Raw genomic sequence first — 21874 nt, forward strand, 5'->3', positions numbered from 1 at the left:
TAGGTCATAACTATACTTTGTGACCCCAGCCTCTGAATTCCTCTGACATTAGGTTGAGGGGGACAGGAAACTATAGACTCCAAAAACTGCAAGTCTTTGCTAATAAAGTATAATTAAAGCCTGATATTTACTGATTGCCTACTGTGTGTCCATCTTAGTAGGCCTGTGCAATTTAGAAGGCTGGTAACAGGGACTAATATCAGGGATTTATAGGATAGTCAGTTCTTCTTATACATTATTTCATTGATGCTGACTACAATCTGTGAGGCAGGCAGGATGGATATTATTACTTCCATTTATAGATAAAGGAACTGAGCCACAGAAAGGTTAACTAATTTTCACAGGGTTGCACAGCTAAAGAATAGCAGAGTCAGGATTCAAACCCAGGTCTTCTGACTCCAGTGACTTTGTATTCTTTTCATTATACCAGAAGATTTTTCTTTATTCTCTCAGAAAGATTAGGAGGAGACAAAATTGATACACATAGAAATAATACATATAATTTCATAGTAACACATGATGGCCACATTCTTGTGAGCTTATTCAGAACTATCAATGTTTAAGCAAAAAAGGTGAAATAGTCACAATGATTCTTAAAGAAGATGCTTCCTTAGCATCCTTTCCCAAATTCTTAGCAATTATCACATTATTTTGTAATCTTGTTCACCTGTTTGTCTAACTGACCATGCCTTAATCATCCTTGCATGTCAGTACTCAGCACCATGTCTGACACGTAGTAGAGTCTGTGGAAATGTTCTAGAGGGTCAATGAATAAATAACCATAATCATTACCTAACCTTCTCAGGATCTCTTCCTTCTTTTTCTTAAAAATTTCAACTTTTATTTTAGATATGAGGGTACATGTGTAGGTTTGTTACATGGGTATATCGCACCCAGATAGTGGGCATATTAACTAATAGGTAGTTATTCAACCCATATCCATTCCCTTCCTTCCACCTCTAGTAGTCCACAGTGTCTATTAATCCCATATTTATGTCCATATGTGCTCAGTGTTTGGTTCCCACTTATAAGTGAGAGCATGTCGTATTTGGTTTTCTGTTCCTATGTTAGTTTTCTAGGATTATGGTCTCCAGCTCCACCCATGTTGCTGCAAAAGACATGATTTTATTCATTTTTATGGCTGGTTAGTATTTCATGGTGTATACGTACCACATTTTCTTTATCCAATCCATCATTGATGGGAACCTAAGTTGATCCTTGTCTTTGCTTTTATGAATAGCATAGTGATGAACATACAGGTGCATATGTCTTTTTGGTATAATCATCTATTTTTCTTTGGCATAATCATCTATTTTCCTTTGGCTATATACCCAGTAATGGGGTTGCTGGGTTGAATGGTAGCTCTGTTTTAAGTTCTTTGAGAAATCTCCAAACTGCTTTCCACAGTGAAAATTTACATTTCCCGCTAACTGTATAACTGTTTGCTTTTCTCTGCAACCTCACCGTGGGACCTAGCACCTATTTTTTAAAATTTTTTGACTTTTAATAATAGCCATTCTGACAGAATAGTAAGGGTCCAGTTTCAATCTTCTGTATATGGCTATACAAAAATATTTAAAAAGTATATTAGTGTATTCTGAGTTTTCTATTCTCTTCCAGCTGTCATTCTGACAGAATGGCTATTATTAAAAAGTCAAAAAAGTGTATTCGTCCATTTTCACACTGCTGATAAAGACATACCCAAGACTAGTAATTTATAAAGGAAAGATGTTTAATTGACTCACAGTTCCACATGGCTGGGGAGGCCATGGCACTCACAATCATGGTGAAAGGTGAAGGAGGCACAAAGTCACATTTTTTTTTTTTTTTTTTTTTTTTTGAGATAGAGTCTCGCTCTGTCACCCAGGCTGGAATGCAGTGGTGCAATCTCAGTTCACTGCAAGCTCCGCCTCCTGGGTTCATGTCGTTCTCCTGCCTCAGCCTCCCGAGTAGCTGGGACTACAGGTGCCCGCCACCACACCCGCCTAATTTTTTGTATTTTTAGTAGAGATGGGGTTTCACTGTGGTCTCGATCTCCTGACCTTATGATCCACCTGTCTCAGTCTCCCAAAGTGCTGGGATTACAGATGTAAGCCACTGTGCCCAGCCAAAGTCACATCTTACATGGCGGCAGGCAAAGAGAATGTGTGCAGGGGAACTCCCCTTTATAAAACCACCAGATCTCATGAGACTTATTCACTATCATGAGAATAACACAGGAAAGACCTACCCCCATGATTCGATTACCTCCTATTGGGTCCCTCCCATGACATGTGGGAATTATGGGAGCTCTACAGTTTAAGATGAGATTTGGGTGGGGACACAATCAAACCATATCATAAACCAAACCAGCATCTATTTTTTTTTTTTTTGACTTTTATTAATAGCCATTCTGACTGGTGTGAGATGGTATTTCATTGTGGTTTTGATTTGGATTTCTCTGATGATTACTGATGCTGAGCATTTTTTCATGTTTGTTGACTACTTGTATGTCTTCTTTTAGGAAGTGTCTGTTCATGTCCTTTGCCCATTTTTTAATGGGGTTTTTGCTTATTGGTTTAAGCTCCTTATAGATTCTGGATATTAAATCTTTGTTGGATACATAGTTTGCAAATATTTTCTCTCATTCCGTAAGATGTCTGTTTACTATAATGATAGTTTCTTTTGCTGTGCAGAAGCTCTGTAGTTTACTTAGGTTCCACTTGTCAATTTTTGTTTTTGTTGCAATTGCTTTTGGGGACTTAGCCAAAAATTCTTTGCCAAGGCCAATGTCAAGAAGGATATTTCCTATTTTTTTCTAGGATTTTTATAGCTCGAGGTTTTATATTTAAATATTTGATCCATCTTGAGTTAATTTTTGTATATGGTTAAAGGTAAGGGTCCAGTGTCAATCTTCTGCATATGGCTAGCCAGTTATCCCAGCACCATTTATTGAATAGGGACTCCTCTCCCCATTGCTTGTTTTTGTAGGCCTTGTCAAAAATCAGATGGTTGTAAGTGTGTGGCTTTATTTCTGAGTTTTCTGTTCTCTTCCAGTTGTCTATGTGTCTGTTTGTGTACAGGTACCATGCTGTTTTGGTTACTATAGTCTTATGGTATGGTTCAAAGTCAGATAGTGTGATGTCTCTGGCTTTGTTGTTTTTGCTTAGAATTGCTTTGACTATTTGGGCTCTTTTTTTGGTTCCATAAGAATTTTTTTTTTTTTTTTTTTTTTGAGACAGAGTCTCGCTCTGCCGCCCAGGCTGGAGTGCAGTGGCCAGATCTCAGCTCACTGCAAGCTCCGCCTCCCGGGTTTACGCCATTCTCCTGCCTCAGCCTCCCGAGTAGCTGGGACTACAGGTGCCCGCCACCTCGCCCAGCTAGTTTTTTGTATTTTTTAGTAGAGACGGGGTTTCACCGTGTTAGCCAGGATGGTCTCGATCTCCTGACCTCGTGATCCACCCGTCTCGGCCTCCCAAAGTGCTGGGATTACAGGCTTGAGCCACCGCGCCCGGCCAGGTTCCATAAGAATTTTAGAATAGTTTTTCTAATTCAGTGAAGAATGACATTGGTAGTTTGATAGGAATAGCATTGAATCTAGAAATTGCTTTGGCCATTTTAACGATGTTGATTCTTCCAGTCCATGAGCATGGAATGTTGTCATTTCTGCGGGTTTCTTACTTCTTACGAGAGGAGCTGAATAGGGGAGGAAATGTCTCTTGGCATCCTAGTGCTCAGCTCCTGGGTAAGCTTGCACTTCATCTCTCTTTCATGAATTGTCATATGGGTTCCAGGCACATGATCATTGCTGTCATCAACATCTTTCCTATGAGCATTTTAATACAATGTTATTTGTCATCGTGACTCCTTTTTCCTCTGAATCACATGGGTAAATACCACAAGAAAAATTTTGAGCAAAATGTCCAGATACCAGAGAATACAATGATATGATTCTATTTATTTAAAGTTGATAAAGAGACAAATCTATGCTGCCAGAAGTCAAGAGAGTGGTTACCTTTGAGGAGGGAGAGGTGGTTAATAGGAGGGAGTATAAAAGAAGGATCCTGGAATGCTGATAATGTCCTATCTCTAGATCTGTATTTGGCTACACAGATTTGTTCATTTTATGATAATTCATTGAGCTGACATTTAAGATTCGTATAGTTTTTTTCTTTGTATTTCAGTATAAAAAGTTAAAACAGTAACAAAACACAACAAAACAAAATCATGTCAATGGTCTATACGGACCAAAATGATCTGGCCATCTCTCTCTCTTCGACCTAATTCCTATATTCTCTCCCTTGTTCACTTTGCTCCAGCCCCTTTGGCTATTCCTTGAACAGGCCAGGACTTTTGCATTTGCAATCCTTTCTGTCTGGAATGTACTTCCTCCAAGTATCCATGCAGCTTACTCTTTTGCCTCTATAAAGTCATTAATGCAAACATTCCTGCTCAGAGAGTTTAAGGAAGTGTGACCACTCTTTTCACACCATCAGCCCCTATCCACCCTTGCACATCCAGCTGCCTTTGGATTTACCATCTAGGACTTACCATCTAGTATACTTTAAAATTTGCATATTTGTTTTTGTTTATTTTGTCACCTCTCCACTAGAATGTAAGCTCTATGGAGACAAAGATTTTTGTCTGTTTTGTTTACTATTGTGAACATTCTTGAACATTGCCTGGCACATAGTAAGCATCCCCTGAATATTTATTGAGTGAATGGACATATCTCCATTCCATCTCTTGGAGGTTTTCTGTCTATAATGTTAAAGCTCAACTCCTTTTGGTAGGGGATCTGGGCTTACTCAGTGGCCCAAGGACTCACCAGGAGCTGTTCTTCCCTTGCCTAGAACACTCCTTTAAGTTCCATTGATTTTATAGATTGAAATAATTAGTTTATGTAACAAGTCATTCATTCTATTTGCTAACTTCTATGCTAATTCAATTAGTAAAACCTCAGGAACCATGGCATTCAGACCACATTTATTAGGTCTGTTTTCCGTACCAGTTCCTGGACTGGAAACTGGGAATATAAATACTGTCAGTCCTCTGGGTCCATCATCTGATAGAGGAGCCTGACAGGTAAATGAGTAGTTAGTTCTGATGTGGTGGGCTGGGCATTGAGCTAGTGTAGGGCTTTGCATCTGCATTGCCCTCGTATCACTATTGCACTTACACATGCAATTGCAAGCAGTTCTTTCTCTTTGTTATAAGATTATTTTCCTTTCTTTTCCATAATCTTGAGGTCAGGGATTCTGATTATTATTTCTATATTCCTAGAACTTAGCACACATTTTCTAGCTCAATAAATGTTGAATTGTTAGAGATATGTGCTCCACGGAAGCACAAATTGATAGAATCCTGAACTGGGGACAGTTGGGAGTTGTCAGGGAACAGTTCACAGGAGATGACATTGTAGCAAACTCTTGAATAAAACTTATGAGCTCTCCATTACTTAATTATTTGTAATTCTTCCAAGAATGCCTTGCTTTCTTTAGTTTTTCACTGCTTTTCCCTCTGTTTAAAATGCCCTTCTTCACCTTTCTTTCCTCATGGTAAGCTCCTATTTATCCTTCAAGGATGAGCTAAAATATCTGTTTGCCTCTGCTTATATTTATGTGGGTTTGGCATTGGTACAGGGCGAAGGGGAGAAAGTAGTTTGTGGTGAAGGAAAGGGAGAAGGAGCACAGGATGGATGAGATGGTAGGAATAGTTCCCCATAGACCCAAAACCAAACCAAAGCAAAACTAGATTTGAGAAAATATGCTTAGGGACAGTGAAGGTCAGATGCTACTGAAAATGTTTAAAAGACCCTACGTGACACTTTGGACAGGAGCAGAGCTGCTTCAGGGCCAAGGAGTTGTGGTGTGGCCCAGAGGGCACACGGAGGTCCTTTTCTCTGCTCTGCCGGGAATCAACACTGATGATTTGGGAGCATCCGGGACCAGCACCCTTGGCATGAATATTGATGTTCTTGGAATAGGCAGGGCATCTAAATGGCTCTGCTGGCATCCTGTGTAGAGGACTAGAAGCAGAAAAGGAATTTAAGAATGGGAAAGATGCCTCATGTTAGCAACTGGTAGGCTGCTTTGGGGACTCATGGGAAGCTTTCCTTTGAGACTCTCATAAGTCACTGGGGAACCCCTTGCAACATGAAGGTGGTGCTAAAGTCTTGCCCATCCTCTGGTGAGGATGTCAAGACAGCAGACATTTGGGGTACATTTGTTTACAAGTTTCATCTACTGTATGATGTGTTTTGGGGAACTCAAATAATGTCTTAGGCAGCATTGTATTTCCCCATAACCTGGTCCAGGGAACTCAGTGAATGTTAAGTAGATTGAGATTAGAATAGAGAAGTTTTTAAGGGTTACCTGATTAGTGGAGGATTAGTTTGGAAGATATTAAAAAACATGAAGTATTTTTGAAAACGAGGAAAGTATAAAGAGAGCAGTGTCTTAGGAAAGAGAGGAGAGAGGTAGAACTAAGCAGATTCTGAAAAAGAGAGAAAAGTCAAGAAACTTTGGGGTTTCTAACCTGAGGGACTAGCTTAGGCCCATCGATATAGTAAAGAGGGATATAGCAAGCTGTGTTAGCTCCACAGGAGGCAACTGCAGTATGAAAGAGAGTAGGGGCTGATTTCTCAAGAGAATTAAAAGGAAAGGGAGGAGAAACATAGTCAGGATGTTGAGAAGAACGTAGGACAAATGGAAATTACTCTTTAGGGTAGCAGAGTCCTGAGCAAATTTGGAGCAAAGGGAAGCAGCTGGGAGAGAAAGAAAAAACTTAAGATATGGTGAAAGGGAGTATTCAAAACAGTGTCATTTCTGAGGAGGAAGCCAGGGTGGGCTTAGGAGCATACGTGAAGAGGTTAGTCTTGGGTAGAGGTGGTTCTCCTTTTCTTTTGAGACTGAAAATAATGAGGTTAAAGATCTCAAAAGATTTAGAGGTTAAAGGGGAAGAAGTTGGAATATTTCACTTATGTCGTTCTCAAAGTTGTTCTAAGAGAAGTAGATCTCACAGAATCTAGAGGAAGCTGGAGGAGACATGTAAAAGCTGCTGTGAGGAATTTGTTAGGAAACTGACAAGTGATCAATAAATGAGTGTGGAAGCAGTGAGGAGGAATTGGCCAAGATTGGTTGACCGGCAACATTCATAGAGTCCGTCCAGTTTTGCATTGGCTGGTGTGAAAGTGATTGCAGATTTTGCCATTACCTTCAATGGGAAAACCCGCAATCACTTTTGCACCACACTAATAACTTTCTCCAATGATTATAGCACATGTAGCCGAGGAACAGGGAAAGAAGGTGCTGGGGATCACCTAATATAACAACAGGCATAGTATAGGCAGGTGTGGCATCAAAGGGGAGAGGGATTTCAGGGGAATGGTAACTACTTTGTTGAAATTGCTGGCTTAAAGTCTGAAGGTCAGTGACATTAGTGAAAATGGCACAGTAAATAGCTGCAAGGGTCCATCCTTCCACAAAAAAACATGAACACTCATGCAAACACACACAGAATGAGCAAACATTGTCAGAATCAACTTTGTCAGAACTGTAGAAACTAGTCAAAGGACTATAGCAACCAAGCAAATGATGAGTCAAAAAAGAGGCAACTTAAAAATGCTAGGAGTTCTAGTCTGGTCAACATGGTGAAACCCTGTCTCTACTAAAAATACAAAAAAATCAGCCAGGCATGGTGGAACATGCCTGTAGTCCCAGCTCAGGAGGCTGAGGTGGGAAAATCATTTAAACCTGGGAGGCAGAGGTTGCAGTGAGCCATGATCACACCAAAAAAAAAAAAGAAGAAAAAAAAAAGGAGTTAAAAAAAAAGTCAAATACCTAGAAACAAAGTATAAAGCAGTGCTTATCAGAGGTGGAGAAAGGGAACAGGGAGGAAATGGGGAGATGTAGGTCACAGGGTACAAAGTTGCAGATACATGTGGTAAATAAGTCTTGGAATCTAATATACAACATGAAGGCTATACTTATACAATTGTATTGTATACTGAACACTTGCTAAGAGTAGATTTTAGATACTCTTACCATACTTGCAAGAAAACGGTAACTGTGCAAGATAATGACTATGTTAATTTACATGACTATTAACATGTAAATTAGACTATAAGAGTAACCATTTCACTGCATATATCAAAATGTCATGTTGTACAGCTTACATGTATACAATTTAAAAAACGATTGGGGAGCTTTACAGAACGTTTGATCGCCCTTTCCCCAATCTCTTTTCTCCATCTTGGTAGCAGTCTTGAAGATGGCCATCTACATTTTCAGTAGGAGACCATGGCCACTGGTTCCAGCGGGCATAGAGCAGACCTGGTTCTGAAAGAATTGTATTTGTCTTTTTTTGAACTATCTGGATGCTCCCTAAAGAACTGAGGAAAAGCATTTGTCTTTGTTTCAACTACCTCTTTCAGGTAGAAAATTAGCCATGCAGAGGACATTTCTCATAAACACTGAAAGGCCATCAATACCTGGGGTAAAACATTATAGTGGAGGCAAAAAATAGATACGCTGAATGCCTGGGAGGAAAAGCTGGGGAGAAAGATTCTTAGAAGAATTCAGGCATTAAAAAATGTCTGCTTATACCAGGGAATTTGGAAAGCCACATACATGCCTAGGGCAGGCTGCATACTTAGAAAAGTTCTGAGAAGACCCTAAGATTTTTATCTATGGCTGATATTTATGCTGGGTACAAGAAAAAAGTCAAGGCTCAAGCAGAGTGGTAAATAGCCTGTCTAGGCATTAAAGGAGTGCCCCAAAACAGAGATTATGTGCATAAGCCACCATGCCCGGCCTCAACTATCTTAAATACACTCAAAAAGCTAAAGGAAACGATGGACAAAGAACTAAAGAAAATCAAGAAAAGGATATATAAAGAAAAGTAAATATTTTTAAAAGATAGAAATAATAACAAGGTGCTAAGTAGAAATTCTGGACCTGAAAAAATACAATAATTGAAATAAAAAATTCACTAGAGGCTTTCAACAGAAGTTTTGTGTAGGCAGAAGTAAGAAATAGCTAATTTGAAGCTAGGCCAATTGAAATTATCCAGTTTGAGGATCAGAAAAGAGTGAAGAAAAATGTACGGTGCCCAAGACATTTGTGGGGCACCATCAAACATACCAAAAAGTACACATAATAGGAGTCTAAGGAGGAGAGGAGAGAGAGAAAAGGGCATAAATAATATTTGGAAAAAATAATCCCCAAACTTCCCAAACTTTATAGAAGACATGAATTTTTACATCCAAGAAAGTCAATGAACTCCAAGAAGAATGATCACAAAGAGATCCATAACAAGACATATTATAATCAAACCAGAAAAACAAAAACAAGGAGAGAATCTCAAATGCATCAGAAGAAAGCAATTAGTCATGTACAAGTGATCCTCAATAAAATCAGCAGCCAATTTCTCAGAAGAATCCATTGTTGCCAGGAGGCAGTGGGATGACATATTTAAGGTGTTGAAAGAAAAAAACCACCCATCAACCAAGAGTTCGACATCTGAAAAAATTATCCTTCAAAAATGAAGGAGAAATTAAGACATTTGCAGATAAACAAAAGCAGATAGAGTTTATTGCTAGTAGACTTGTACTATAAGAAATACTAAAGCGAATCTTTCAGGCTGAAATAAAATCACACTAGAAAGTAACTGAAATCCCTACCAAGAAACAATGAACAAAGGTAAATATGACTGCATAGATTAATACAAAAGCCAGTATTCTTGCATTTTTGCTTTGCAACTTCTCTTTTTTCCCACATGATTTAAAAGACAAATGAGTAAAACAATAATTATAAATCTGTTAATAAGCACACACGTACAAAGATGTAGTTTGTTACAACAACATAAAGGCAGCAGAATGAAACAACATAGGAGCACAGTGTTTGTATATTATTGAAGCTAGGTGGTGTGAATTCAAAATAGCTTGTTATAAGTTGAAGAGGTTAAATGTAATACTGAGGATAACAATAAAATAACTAAAAATACAGGAAAGGAAATGAGAAAGGAATCTAAACTAAAAAATATGAACTATACACGAAAGAATAGAATAGTGGAGGGATTGAGGGGAAAAAATTTAAGACATATAGAAAAGAAATAGCAAAATGCAAGAAGTAGGTCCTTACATATCAGTCATTACTTTAAATGTAAATGAATTGAACTCTTCAATTAAAATACAGAGATAGGCAGAATGAATTGGAAAAATAGGATTCAACTATTTTCTACATACAGAGATTCACTTTAGATTCAAAGGCACAAATACATTTAGAGTAAGAAGATAGAAAATGATATTCCATGCAAGTAGTAACCAAAAGAGACTTACAGTAGCTATACTAATATTGGCAAATAGACTTTAAGTCAAAAATTATTAGTAGAGACAATAAAAGACATTATATATTAATAAAAGGGTCAACCCAGCAAAAAGTTATAACAATTATAAACACATATGCACCAAACAACAGCCCCAAAATACATAAAGCAAACATTAACAAAATTCAAGGGAGAAATAGATAGTTCTACAGTAATAGTTGAAGACTTCAATACCTCACTTGCAATAATGGTCAAAACAACTAGAGAAAAGATCAATAAGGAAATAGAGGACTTGGAAAACATTATAAACCAACAGTACCTGACATATATACAAAGAACACCATATCCAAACACAGCAAAATATACATTTCCTCAAATGCACATAAGTCGTTCTCATAGGACAGATCATATATTAGGCCACAAAAACAAGTCTCAATAAACTATAAAAGACATAAATTATATGATGTCTCCTGTGACCATAATGGAATAAAACAGGAAATCAAGAACAGAAGGAGAATTGGAAAAATCACAAATATGTCAAAATTAAACAACATAGTGTAAAATAATCAATGGATCAAAGAAGAAATACCAAGAGGAATTAGGATATAACTTGACACAAGTGAAAACAAAACAAAAAAAAGCTTACCAAAACTTATGGAAAGGAGTGAAAGTAGTGCTGAGGGATATTTCTATCCCTCTAAAAGGAAGAAGGAGGACTAGGAATCCAACTTACAAAGGATGTGAAGGACCTCTTTAAGGAGAACTACAAACCACTGCTCAATGAAATAAAATAGGACACAAACAAATGGAAGACTATTCCATGCTCATGAATAGAAATAATCAATATTGTGAAAATGGCCATACGGCCCAAGGTAATTTGTAGATTCAATGCCATTCCCATCAAACTACCAATGGCTTTCTTCACAGAATTGGAAAAATCTACTTCAAAGTTCATATGGAACCAAAAAAGAGCCCACATTGCCAAGACAATCTTAAGCATAAAGAACAAAGCTGGAGGCATCACACTACCTGACTTCAAACTATACTACAAGTCTGCAGTAACCAAAACAGCATGGTACTGGTACCAAAACAGAGATATAGAGCAATGGAACAGAACAGAGGCCTCAGAAATAACACCACACATCTACAACCATCTGATCTTTGACAAACCTGACAAAACAAGAAATGGGGAAAGGATTCCCTATTTAATAAATGGTGTTGGGAAAACTGGCTAGCCATATGTAGAAAGCTGAAACTGGATCCTTTCCTTACACCTTATACAAAAACTAATTCAAGATGGATTAGAGACTTAAATGTTAGACCTAAAACCATAAAAATCCTAGAAGAAAACCTAGGCAATACAATTCAGGACATAGGTATGTGCAAGGACTTTACGTGTAAAACACCAAAAGCAATGGCAACAAAAGCCAAAATAGACAAATGGGATCCAATTAAACTAAAGAGCTTCTGCACAGCAAAAGAAACTGCCATCAGAGTGAACAGACAACCTACAGAATGGGAGAAAACTTTTGCAATCTACCCATCTGAGAAAGCACTAATATCCAGAATCTACAAAGAACTTAAACAAATTTACAGGAAAAAAACAAACAACCCCATCAAAAAGTGGGCAAAGGATATGAACAGACATTTCTCAAAAGAAGACATTTATGCAACTAACAGACATATGAAAAAATGTTCATCATCACTGGTCATCAGAGAAATGCAAATCAAAACCACAATGAGATACCATCTCACACCAGTTAGAATGGTGATCATTAAAAAGTCAGGAAACAACAGATGCTGGAGACGATGTGGAGAAACAGGAACGCTTTTACACTGTTGGTGGGAGTGTAAATTAGTTCAACCATTGTGGAAGACAGTGTGGCGATTCCTCAAGGATCTAGAACTAGAAATACCATTTGACTCAATGATCCCATTACTGGATATATACTCAAAGTATTATAAATCACGCTACTGTAAAGACACATGCACACGTATGTTTATTGTGGCACTGTTCACAATAGCAAAGACTTGGAACCAACCCAGATGTCCAGCAATGATAGACTGGATTAAGAAAATGTGGCACATATATACCATAGAATACTATGTAGTCATAAAAAAGGATGAGTTCATGTCCTTTGCAGGGAAATGGATGAAGCTGGAAACCATCATTCTCAGCAAGCTATCACAAGGACAGAAAACCGAACACCACATGTTTTCACTCATAGGTGGGAATTGAACAATGACAACACTGGGGAACATCACACTCTGGGGCCTCTCAGGGAGTGGGGAGCTGGGGGAGGGATAGCATTAAGAGAAATATCTAATGTAAATGATGAGTTGATGGGTGCAGCAAACCAACATGGCACATGTAGCAAATGTGCCATGGCACATGTTTGCTATGTAGCAAACCTGCACAAAGTGCACGTGTACCCTAGGACTTAAAGTATAATAAAAACATAAAGAAGGAGGAAATTTACGCCTTAAAAAACTAGATAAAGAAGAGCAAACTAAACCCAAAGCTATTAGAATGAAGAAAATCATAAAAATTAGAGCAGAGATAAATAACATAGAGAATAGAAAAACAAGAGAGATAATCAATGAAACCAAAAGTTGGTTCTTTGAAAAGATCAACAAAATTGACAAACCTTTAGCTAGATTGACAAAGAAAAAAAGAGAAAAGACTCAAATTACTAAAATTAGAATTGGAAGTGGAGACATTACTACAGATCTTACGGAAATAATAATTAAAAGGATTAAAAGAACACTTTAAATAACTATATGCCAACAAATTGAACAACCTAGATGAAACAGATTTCTGGAAACACATAAAATACCAAGCCTGACTTAAGAAGAAATAAAAAATTAAAGAGGACCTATAACAAGAAAAGAGATTGAATCAGTACTCAAAAACCTCCTGATAAAGAAAAGCCAGATGGCTTCACTGGTGAATTCTACTAATTATTCAAGGAATAATTAGCATCAATTATTCTCAAGCTCTTCCCAGAAACAGAAGAGGAAAAAACACTTCCTCACTCATTTTATTAGGTTAGCATTACCCTGATACCAAAGCCAAAGATATCAGAAAAAAGAAAACTACAGATCGATATCCCTTATGAATATTGATGCAAAAACTCTCAACAGAATACTAACAAACTGAATCCAGCTCATATTACAGGGATTATACACCATGACCAAGTGAAATTTATCTCAGAAATGCAAAACTGGTTCAATACATGAAAATCAATCAATGCAGTATATGATATTAACAGAATGAAGAAAATAGAAAAATGACCATCTTAGTTGATGCAGAAAAAACATTTGAAAAAATCCAGCACTCTTTTAATAAAAACACTTGAGAATCTAGAAATAGAAGGGAACTTCCTCAGTCTGATAAAAGGCGTTTATGAAAACCACAGCTAACATTTTACTCAAGGATAAAAGACTAAAAGCCTTTCAACTAACATCATGAAAAGGCAACAGTGCCCAGTCTCACCACTTCTATTTAATATTGAACTGGAAGTTCTAGCCAGAGCAATTAGGCAAGAAAAATAAATAAAATGCATCTCCATTGAAAAATAAGGAGTAAAACTATTCCTATTCACAGATAACATGACCTTGAAAATAGAAAATCCTAAAGAATCCACAAAAATGATCAGAGCTAATAAATAAATTCAGCAAAGTTGTAAGATACAAGATCGATATATAAAAATCAGTTCTGTTCCTACACACTAGCAATGAACAATCTGAAAAAGAAGTTAAGAAAAGCAGTTCCATGCACAGTAGCATTCAAAAGAACAAAATACCTGGCAATAACTTAACCAGAGAGGTTCAAGATAATACACTGAAAACTAAATAACATTTCTGAAAGAAAGGAAATGTAAATAAATGGAAATACATCCTATGTTCATGAATTGGAAGATAATATTAATATGCCAATACCACCCAAAGCAATTTATAGAGTCAGTGCAATCCTTATCAAAATTTTGATTTTTTCATAAATGGAAAAGCTAATTCTCAAATTTATATGTGATTTCAAGATGTCCCAATAGCCAAAACAATATTGTAAAAGAAAAGCAAAATTTGTGGACTCACACTTTCCAATTTCAAAACTGATACAGATATGGTCATCAAAACAGTGTGGTACTGGCATAAAGATAGACATATTGATAGATGTCTATATGAAATTAAATTGAGAGTCCATAAATAAACCCAAACATTTATGGCCAGGTGATTTTTGACAAGAGTGCTAAGATCATTCAATAGGGAGAGATTGTTCTCTTTAACAGATGGTGCTGGGACAACTGGATATCCACATACAACAGAATGAAGTTGGACCCCTTCCTTTCATTATATGCAAAAATTAACTCAAAATGTATCGATCACCTAAATATAAGAGCTAAAACTCTTAGAAGAAAACATAATGATAAATATTCATGATTTTGGATTTGGAAATGGATTCTGATATATGACACTGAAAGCATGAATAAGAAAAGATAAAATGCGGGGAGGGGCCAAGATGACTGACTAGAAGCAGCTATGGTTGGAGGATCCCACTGAGAAGAACAAAAACAGTGAGTGAATCCTGCACCAGCAGCTAAGGTATCCAGGTTCACTCACTGGGACTAACTAGGTGGTTGGCATGACCCACAGGGAGTGAAGAAAAGCAGGGTGGAACGATAGCCCACCAGGAAGCTGCATGGGACAAGGGGTGCTCCCACTTCCAGCCAAGGGAGGTGGTGAGTGATTGTGCTACCCCACCCAGGAAACCATGCTTTTTCCATGGATCTGTGCAATCCATGGACCAGGAGATCCCCTCACGATCCAACACCACAAGGGCCTTGAATCCCAAGCACAGAGCTGTGCAGATTCTCAGGCACCACTTGGCTGCAGACTGCCTGAGACTACTGAGTTCCTGGGGGAAGGGGCAGCAGCCATCACTGCAGCTTCTATCTGCTGTTTTCCCCTGCCAGTGCCAGAGGGACTGAGTAGTTCGGACCCAGAAGGAATTCCCCAGGGTGCAGCACAGCAGCTGTGGCAGACTGTGGCCAGGCTGCCTCTTTAGGCTGGACCCAGACTCATCCCTTCTCACTGAGTGGGGCCTCCCTGTGGGAATTTCAGCAATTCCAGCCAAGCGTTTATGGATAGAACTCTGATCTCCCTGGGATTGAACCCCTGTTGGTAGTGGGGCTGCGGACTCTGTGGATCAGCAGACTTAGTCTTTTCCCCTGCTGGCTCTGGGGAATCTGGGCAGTCTGGATAAGTAGGATCCCCCCCATCCCAGCACACCCTTTCTGCCAAGGGACACAAGGAATGCTTCATTAAGTGGGTCCCCTATCCAATGTGACTCCTGACTGGGTGAGACTCCCCAACAGGGGTTACCAGACACTTTATACAGGAGCACTCCCACTGTCATCAGTTTGGTGCCCCTCTTGGACGAAGCTCCCAGAGGAAGAAGCAGGCAGCCATCTTTGCTGTTCTGCAGCCTCCACTGATGACACCTCCAGGGTGGGGAGGGACCCAGGTGAATAGGGTCTGGAGTGGACCCCCAGCAAACTGCAGCAGCCTTGCAGAAGAGGGTCCTGACTGCTAAAAGAAAAACAAGCAGAAAGCAACAACAACAGCATCAACAAAAATGTCCCCACAAAAACCCCATCCAAAGGTCAGCAGACTCAAAGATCAAAGCTAGATAAACTCAGAAAGATGAGAAAGAATCAATTAAAAAATGCTGAAAACTCAAAAAGCCAGAGTGCCTCTTCTCCTCCAAATGGCTGTAACACCTCTCCAGCAGGGCACAGAACTGGGCTCAGGTTGAGATGGATGAACTGACAGAAGTAGGCTTCAGACGGTGGATAATAATGAACTTTGCTGAGCTAAAGGAGTGTGTTCTAACTCAATGCAAAGAACCTAAGAATCGTGATAAAACATTACAGGACCTATTAACCAGAAAAAACAGTTTAGAGAGGAACATAAATGACTTGAAGGAACTGAAAAACACAACATGAAAACATCACAATGCAATCATAAGTGTCGGTAGCCAAATAGACCAAGTGGAGGAAAGAATTTCAGAGATTGAAGACTATCTTGCTGAAATAAAATAGGCAGACAAGATTAGAGAAAAAAGAATGAAAAGGAACAAACGAAACAAAACCTCTGAGAATTATGGGATTATGTAAAGAAACCAAACCTACAACTGATTATTGTACCTGAAAGAGACAGGGTGAATGAAACAAAGTTGGAAAACATACTTCAGGATATCATGCAAGAGACTTCCCCAACCTAGCAAGACAGGCAAACATTCAAACTCAAGAAATACAAAGAACCCTAGTAAGATACTCCGTGAGAGGATCCATGAGAGGATCAACCACAATCTCTAAGGTCAAAATGAAGGAAAAATGTTAAGGGCAGCCAGAGAGAAAGGCCAAGTCACCTACAAAGGGAAGCCCATTAGAATAACATCAGGCCTCTCAGCAGAAACTCTACAAGCCAGAAGAGATTGGGGGCCAATATTCAACATTCTTAAAGAAAAGAATTTTCAACCCAGAATCTCATATTTGGCCAAATGAAGCTTCATAAGCAAAGGAGAAATAAAATATTTTTCAGACAGTCAAATGCTGAGGGAATTCATCCACCATCAGGCTTGACTTGCAAGAGCTGCTGAAGGAAGCACTAAATATGGAAAGGAAAAGCCATTGTCAGCCACTACAAAACATACTGAAGCACACACTGAAGACCAATGAAACTGTGAAGCAACTACATCAACAAGTCTTCAAAATAGCTAGCATCATGATGGCAGGATCAAATTCACACATAACAATACTAACTTTAAATGTAAATGTGCTAAGTGCCCCAATTAAAAGATACAGAATGGTAAGCTGGGTAAATTGTGAAGACCCATTGGTGTGCTGCATTTAAGAGACTCATATGCAAAGACACGCATAAGTTCAAAATAAAGGGATAGAGGAAAATCTACCAGGCAAATGGAGAGCAGAAAAAAGCAGGGATTGCAATCCTAGTTTCTGACAAAGTAGACTTTAAAGCAATAAAGACCAAAAAAGACAAAGAAAGGCATAGCAAAGGGTTAAATTCAACACGAAGAACTATCCTAAATATGTATGCACCCAATACAAGAGCAGATTGATAAAATAAGCTCTTAGAAACGTACAAAGAGACGTAGACTCCCACACAATAATAGTGGGAGACTTTAACACCCCGTTGTCAATATTAGACAGATCATTGAGACAGAAAATTAACAAAGATATTCAGTACTTGAACTCAGCTCTAGATCAAGTGGACCTGATAGACCTCTACAGAACTCTCCACCCTACAACAACAGAATACACATTGTATGCATTGCCACATGGAACTTACTCTAAAATCGATCACATAATTAGAAGTAAAACACTCCTCACCAAATGCAAAAGAACTGAAATCATAACAGTCTCTCAGATCACAGCATAATTAAATTAGAACTCAAGACAAAGAAACTCACTCAAAACCACACAGCTACATAGAAATTGAACAACCTGTTCCTGCATGACTCCTGGTTAAATAATGAAATTAAGGCAGAAAGCAAGAAGTTCTTTGAAACCAATGAGAACAAAGAGACAATGTATCAGAATCTCTGGACGCAGTTAAAGCAGCTGTTAAGAGGGAAATTTAGAGCACTAAATGCCCATATCAAAAACCTAGAAAGCTCTCAAATTGAAGTGTTAACATTAAAACTAAAAGAACTGGAGAACCAAGAGCAAACAAACTCCAAAGCTGGCAAAAGACAAGAAACAACCAAGATCAGAGCAGAACTGAAGGAGATAGAGACAAGAAGAATGCTTCAAAAAATCAAGGAGTCCAGAATCTGGTTTTTTTTTTTGTTGCAAAAACTAGTAATATAGATAGACTGCAGGTTAGCTAGACTAATAAAGAAGAAAAGAGAAAAGAATCAAATAGACACAATAAAAACTGTTAAAGAGGATATCACCACTGACCCCATAGAAATAAAAACAATCATCAGAGAATGCTATAAATACCTCTATGCACATAACCTAGAAAATCTAGAAGAAGTGGATAAATTCCTGGACACATACACTCTCCCAAGACTGAACCAGGAAGAAGCTGAATCCCTGAATAGACCAATAACAAATTCTGAAATTGAGGCAGTAATAAATAGTCTAAAAAAAAAGTTTTATTTTGAAACTATTCCAAACAATTGAAAAGGAGGGACTCCTCTCTAATTCATTTTATGAGGCCAGTATCATCCTGATACCAAAACCTGGCAGAGATACAACAAAAAAGAAAGCTTCAGGCCAATATCCCTGATGGACATTGATGCAAAAATTCTCAGTAAAATACTGGCAAACCAAATACAGCAGCGCATCATAAAGCTTATCCACCCTAATCGAGCTGGCTGTATTCCTGGGATGCAAGCCTGGTTCAACATATGCAAATCAATGAATGTAATTCATCACATAAACAGATCTAAAGACAAAAACCACAGATTATCTTAATAGACACAGAAAAGGCCTTTTATAAAATTCAACGTCCCTTCATGTTAAGCACTCTCAATAAACTAGGTATTGATGGAACATATCTTAAAAAACAATAAGAGGCATTTATGACAAACTGACAACCAATATTATACTGAATGGGCAAAAGCTGGAAGCAGTTCTTCTGAAAACCAGCACAAGACAAGGATGCCCTCTCTCACCACTCCTATTCAGCATAGTATTAGAAGTTCTGACCAGGGCAATCAGGCAAGAGAAAGAAATAAAGCGTATTCAAATAGGAAGAGAGGAAGTCAAATTGTCCCTGTTTGCAGATGACATGATTGTATATTTAGAAAACCCCATTGTCTCAGCCCAAAATCTCCTTAAGCTGATAAGAACATATGCATGCATGTGGACGGTTGGTAAAAAGTAGATAACACTGCTCAGGGGGCCATCAGGTCACAGTCTCTTCACAGAAGAGCATTGCACATTTTGACTCAACCTCAGAATCAGCCCACATGTGTTTGTTTTACTTACATTTCCAACCACTGCTCTCTCCTGGACATCAGAATACCTATGTCTGCTTCCTGCAAACACACTCAAAGTTAGTTCCTATTTCTTCCTCCCTACAATCCCAGTGTGACTGAAGTCCAGTGGAATTTAGAACCTTGCTGCTCAGTGTGGTCCATGGTTAGGCAGCATTGGTGTCACCTGTGAGCCTGTTAGAAATGCAGAATCTCATTCCCTATTCCAGAATCAGCATTTTAGTAAGATTCTCCCAAGTAATTTATATGCACATTTAAGTTTGACAATTTTCCATCTATAAAAATTGAAATGAAGAAACGAATGAGATTTATTTTCTCTAGGATGTCATGATGCTTGATTTTAGTTATAATTATTGTTTTGTTCTGTTAGTTTTGCCACCCAGGGCTTGAGTTAAAGGAAATGGGATTATTTCTCAATATGGTTTGTCTCTTCAGCTAAATTTTCTAAAAGGAGTCAGGATACTGCCCAACCCACTTGAAAAAAATGTAGGCTGGTGTGAGTCATTGTTTTTCATGGTTGTTTCCAACATTGATTTCATTTGCCCCACGCTTTTGCAACAGTGGTCTTCTTTCCCTTCCTAAATCACTCCAGGCTCTTTCCTGCATCAGAGCTTTTGTACACTTGATTCCCCCTGCCTTAAAAGCTTCTTCATTTGACTTTTCCTGTTTAACTTTTCACACTCTTTAACTATCAGATGAGATGTTACTTTTCCAGAAAGTCCTTTCTTCATCACTCCGTCCAAAGCAGGTCCCCGTGTTTTTCTCTATCAAGATCCCCTGCTTATTTATTTATTTATTTTTTGCTAGCCTCACATTTTCTAATTATGTATGCATTTGTGTGAATATATGACTGCGTGTAAGCTAAGTAGTGCAGTGAAGTTGTTATAAGCACAGACTCCAGAACTAGGCTTCCTGATTTCCAATTCTAGCAGCCACTTCTCTCCTTCTGGGTCTCAGAACACCTGCATCTGCCTCCTGAAAACTCATTCAAATGTGTTTCTCTTTCTATACCCATTTCCCCTAGAAGTGTGGGGCAGTGAGCAAGTTACTTAAGTGTTCTGTGCCTTCTTTCCCCATCTGTGAAGTGGAGATTGGAGCACTGTGTATTTCATAGGGTCATTATAAGAAGTATTCATGGAAATAGGGAGAAGAAGAGGAGTTTTAACATGAGGACATTCAGAATATTTTATTCTAGAGGTGGAATTAATTTTGCAGGGAGGTAAAAATGAAGCAAAAACTCAAGATTCTGCTCCCAGGTCAGGAAGTGGCTCTTGAATGAAAGAAAGAATTCTCTCTCTGCATTTTATATGTATTTCCCAAAGTTCTGTACTCATTCCAGTTTTCTCCTCAATGTAACATATCTCTATGCCATTGATTTTTTAAGTCTCTAGCCTCAGCCCTACCCCTAGTCCTAAGTTTCCAGGAACTTTCACGTAACTTCCTCATGGATAGAACACTGACATCCTAAAATCAGTAGGTCCAAAATTGAACTCGCCTTCCTCCTGTGGCTGCGGTCCACCTTCCAATTTTGTCACTTTCTTTGCTTATCCTGTTTGAAATTTCACTGCCCTCTTTACCATATTTGATCTTTTCCTTTCCTACTTGATTTATTTATGCTTTATCACTACCGAATACACTATTTTACTTGTTTATCTTTTTTTACGGTTTGTCTCCTGCTAAAATGTTAACTCTATGAGAGCAAGAATTTTTGCTTGCTTCGTTCATGATGTATTCATGCAAATTAGAACAGTGCCAAGCATTCAGTAGGCGCTTGATGAATATTTATACCTTTCCCCTCATTCCAATTGCCAATTAATCTACTTAACTCCATATTGATGGGATCTCTTGCTTCGGTCCCTTCTTTCTTTTATGCTGCTGCCACACTCATTCAACTGTCATTGTTTCTCAGAACTATTACAAGAGCTTGCCGCATGCTGGCTAATGAAATTTGGGCAAATTATTTAAGTGAACTTCATCTCAGTTCTTTATTTTAAAATGGAGATAATAATAGTATAAATTCATAGAATTCTCATGAGACTCATAATGTGTGTACAGCACCTGGAACAATACTTGAAATACAATAAGCACTCAGTGAATGCTTCCTACTTTCATCCACTACCCTGGGCTAGCTCTGGGCTAGGTTTCCGTTGTCTCCTGGCCTATCTCTGCCTGAATGCTACACTTTGTCTCCCTTGGACCATTTGTAGTTCCCCAAATATGATACGAATCTTCATCTTCTCCATATAATGGACAGGAGGGAACAAGAAGCCAGTTGGATCAGTTCATTCTTTTCTCACTGCCATATTGCTGTGAGAAAAGCAATGTCATATTACTGTGCTTTTCTCAATGCCATGCATTGCTGGACTAGCTAGTCCTTATTTGCACTAAAGGAGGGGAGAGATGGAAACCTTTTTTTTTTTTTTTTTTTCCGCAACGAGCAAAAGGTGAGAGGATTATTTTTAGTGTGTTCGATTGGGCCCAGAAAATTTGGCTCAGCTGAATAATAGGTTTTTAATATTTTAGCTGAGGATAGTGAGGTTC

General features: G+C 38.3%; 1 protein-coding gene across 4 annotated transcripts in view; it reads right to left on the bottom strand.

The window, feature by feature from the left end:
• SLAMF6 (SLAM family member 6) overlaps window positions 1–21874 on the bottom strand; it is a 34300-nt gene that overhangs the window by 11902 nt on the left and 524 nt on the right. The gene's annotated exons all lie outside the window — the stretch shown is intronic.

The sequence above is a fragment of the Theropithecus gelada genome, chromosome 1 (assembly GCF_003255815.1).
Source record: "Theropithecus gelada isolate Dixy chromosome 1, Tgel_1.0, whole genome shotgun sequence".
NCBI classification, from domain to species: domain Eukaryota; kingdom Metazoa; phylum Chordata; class Mammalia; order Primates; family Cercopithecidae; genus Theropithecus; species Theropithecus gelada.